Source organism: Lycium ferocissimum, chromosome 7 (genome assembly GCF_029784015.1).
Source record: "Lycium ferocissimum isolate CSIRO_LF1 chromosome 7, AGI_CSIRO_Lferr_CH_V1, whole genome shotgun sequence".
In the NCBI taxonomy this organism is placed as follows: Eukaryota; Viridiplantae; Streptophyta; class Magnoliopsida; order Solanales; family Solanaceae; genus Lycium; species Lycium ferocissimum.
The window spans coordinates 20,908,971-20,913,053 of record NC_081348.1 but is presented as its reverse complement, the minus strand read 5'-3'; the positions used below and the strand labels follow the sequence as shown (position 1 = coordinate 20,913,053).

At 31.7% G+C, this 4,083-nt stretch overlaps 1 long non-coding RNA gene across 1 annotated transcript; it reads right to left on the bottom strand.

Moving 5' to 3' along the window:
- Positions 1 to 976: 976 nt before the first annotated feature.
- Positions 977 to 3,553, bottom strand: LOC132063730 (uncharacterized). The gene is made up of 2 exons (XR_009416443.1): positions 3,040 to 3,553; positions 977 to 2,556 (listed from the first exon to the last, which is right to left on the bottom strand). It is a non-coding gene; the product is annotated as an uncharacterized LOC132063730 (long non-coding RNA).
- Positions 3,554 to 4,083: the final 530 nt, after the last annotated feature.

Here is a 4,083-nt window from a genome sequence, read left to right as displayed (position 1 = left end):
TAATCCAGATGGCCTCTTTCCGACATAAGCACAAGACCTACATTTTTTGTGAGCTTTCTCTGTTGTACATATAAGAAGGATTATACCTTTGTATTTTTGCTAACTGTAGGTAGGCTTAAATTATTTTCTTTAGTAGTCAGAGGTAAGGATATGTATATCCCATAACGTCTTTTGGTGTATCTCTCTCAACGTTGAATGAAACCCAGGTGCTCTGGGAACAATTGATTCAAAAAGAATTCTCTGAGTTGTGGTTTATCTATCTATATAACAGAATATTCACACTTTAATGTAAGGAATCGTCTCAAGGATGGCTGCTATCTTTTGACTTTTGATATCCATTATTTATGGGTCAGTGTAACTTTTCAAATTCCATATTTATGGAGGAAAAAAAACATCTCTATAGTTTTCATATTCAGTCATGCTTGAACTTTTTATGACCGCGCTTGTACACTAGTTTCAAAATAAAACACGAAAATTAAAACGCAGAAAGTATGACTCCATGTTTTGGACTTTTGATACCATTAAGTTATTTTTTCCGAAGTACGCCCTCCGTTATTTTTAGTTGTCCATGTTGGCGCACCCGCAATAAATAAAATGACATATTTACCATATCACTCCTAATTATTACTTAAATCATTTAAATTATTGAAATCAATCAAATTTACTTTAAGAGTTGTGTAGCCACTAACAATTTATTAATATTTTCAACTCAATAATTAATAGTAATAATTATAAAATAGATATGAAATAGTAAATTATCTCTTGATTTTTCAAATAAAAAAAATAAAAGTGAACGTGTATGCTAGACAAGTAAAATGGACGGAAAAGTAATTAACAAGTTTTCAAAGGAAATAGTCAAAGAGACAGTAAAATTATTATTACTCCCAGTTAATTAAGGGGAGGAACATAGAATTCATGAAAATCAAGCAAACCTTTGTCTGCAAGTTTTTGTGTGTTTGTTTGTGGAAAATGAGGAAAGCAAAAGCAAAAAGGCAACGTACAGCCTCCACTTTTATTGATTTGCTAAGTCAAAAAGATTCCATCTCCACAAACAGTATTCCGTATCAGTCACTGTTCTTACATTTTCTTAACACTACCCCTTGCTAGTTGAGCATTATAAATGACTTCACAAGTCTACCTGCTAGGTTGTTGCTCAGACTAGATGAATGACAGTTATTGGAGTATACAATTAAGATACGCATAGTTCCCACTTCCTTCCTTTCATTCACTAATTTCAGGTCCACATAACTGCAGAATCTACCATCACAAACTCGAAATTACTGAGTTTTCATTTTGCAAATCCTAGCCTAAAATGAAATTGAAATGCAGATAGGGACTAGAGATATCCAGTTTCCTATTCTTTCGTATTATGATCGACGTTTATCTTTCTTCTACTTTCGGTTTTGCATTGATGCTGTCCTTCTCAATTTTCTTTTTAGGACAACTTGTAATATTCATATTCCAGTGATATTATAAAAAACAATTAAACTATCCAATATTCATATTCCAATGACGTTATAAAAAACAACTAAGTTATCCAATATTCATATTCCAATGACATTATAAAAAACAACTAAGTTATCCAATATCCATATTCCAATGACATTATTTAAAAATAAAAAATAAAAAATTATGTCATAAAGTATCTCCCTGATTTTCATCTAAACGAGGAAAAAAGAGGTGGTAGAAAAACGAATAGTGCACATTGCTCCGATTGTCTCAAGTCTATAGACTACATCAGAAGTGAGAATACTAGTATTATAATTTTAGAAAATTAAATTTTTAACTAGTAATTTTAAAAGTACAATGTGTGTGTCACCCTAAAGATTGAATCCATCAAATTTCAATTTGAAATGTATCCTGCTCTATCTTGTAGGAGAATGTGAGTGTCATACATGGCCGAGGAAGAGGAAAAACAAGTTACATACTACATTTATTTAGCACTTCTGCAGAATATATTCAAATCAAGCACCGTGTTTTATAAGTCTTACAGAAAGCTCTCCCTTTGTGACCTACCAAACAGTGTTTCTCTTTTTCTGTGTTTTCCTTGAAGATGGAATTAGAAAAAGCAATGAATTCTACCAAGAAAGTAATTTTGTTTTCTTTCTCACAGGCAAGAGGTAGTAAGTAAAAAGGCCTATATTCACATTAGAAAGGCATAACATCTCGTTTAGCTACCAAATGTCAACATATATATACTATCTTTTCTTTCTCTTTTAAGTATATCTATGTAACTTTTCAATGTCTTTAATTAGCTGTCTTTCCAGCCAATTGTTTTAACCTAATTTATCAAGGAATTGACCTCATAAACTAAGATGCTATGTGAAAAGAGACTCCATATATGCAAGTTGCAAAAAGCTTTTCTCCAAGGCAAAAAAGTAATCTTTTTATTTATACAATCATTACTGCAAAAGGCTCCTTTCAGTTTCCATCTTCTGAAAATCTCAACCTAATACTTAAGCGCGTCTGTTTTAGTTTTTCCAAGTTTAAGAGGAAGCCTTTACCTTGAAGCCAATAATTGTACCAAGCTGCTTAAATCTAAAGCAATAGTCTCTTCTGTAACACACAACTTTACGGATTAAAAAAGATTAAACAAAAAGTATTCGTGGAAAAACCACAATCTCTAACAAACCTTGCTGTCTAGAGAGAGAGAGAGAAAAGTATTTGTGGAAGAAATCAAGAAGGAAGAAAGGGTTTTTAAAGAAAGTTTAAAAGCAAAAATTACCAGATCTGAATGTTTGCAGAAAGAGGTAGTAAAAAGCCATCATAACTACAATCATAACACACCATGACTATATATAACAAGCATACGTTACTGGCCAAAGAAACACAGATCAGGCCAAAAAAAGTAAGTAATGATGATAACTTTTTCCAGGTTGGGATTTGTAACGAAAAACAAACCTAAAGTCAAGATTTTTCATCATTACACCAATCTACACATAAATAAACAAAAAAGAATAGATTTACAAACGGACAAACAATAATAGATTCAGAGAAAATCAACGAAATACAAAACAAAACAAGTAGTAGAAGCCTTACCACTGAATACTATAGAAACGGATAATGAAAAAGATGAAATCTGATGAATGAGTGAGCAATATCTTTGAGGGGAATGAAGCCTGGTCCGACGACACCAAAAACATGATTCAACAATATAGATCTATGAATAAGATATAGATCTATAAAAAGGTTTGAATAAGAATTTGATTCCTCGAGCCAGACAACATTCCCCACAATAGAAAAGCCCCCCTTGAAGATGCTGTGTTATTATGTTTATGATATTCTCTGTATATATATATATTTGTTGTACCATATTTATCCCCCAAAACTCTCGCCTATCTTTAAGGGGGGAAGCTGGACTGAGTAGAGAAAGATGAAAGGGATAGAGATTAAAGAGTGTGTGTGTGTGTGATGATGAAGAGAATGATTTGTTGGGTAAAAAAAGAAGAGTTGAAGGTTAATAGGACAAAAGTAAGGGGCAGAGTCTGACTCTACCAGCTGTGGGGGTTTCTTGAAATGACCACGAACCCCCCATGCAGATGACCTAATTCTTTCTATATCAAAATTCTAATAATGTGATATACTATTGATTAACAATATCTTACTACTACGTAATACTATATGATATTTCAACATCACTATTTGATTTCCTAGAAAATAATTACTCCTTATGTGGCACGGTTGCTATTATCTAGATACTTTCGAATATAGAATTCAATGACCCAACTGTAATTTCAATATGAATTTAAATAAATGTTTATATTTGAAAATTACATATAGATACTTTATTTGTCCGCCTTGTTTGATAGTACTATTTTCCTATTAGTCCAATCCAAAATAATAATGCATTCCTATATTTTCTTAATGATAAGCTTTTACAGTTGTACAAATACTATGACATGTTTAAACTTTGTGTCAAGTAAAACTATGACAAACAATATGACAAACAAAGTGAAATGAAGGAATATAAAAGTCAAAATATTTAAGAAAATTACTACTCCTTAAGAAAACCATGGTCAAAGAAGAACTTCCTTAACTCCGCCAATTAATAATTAATCCACATGAATTGAAACGGAATGAGTA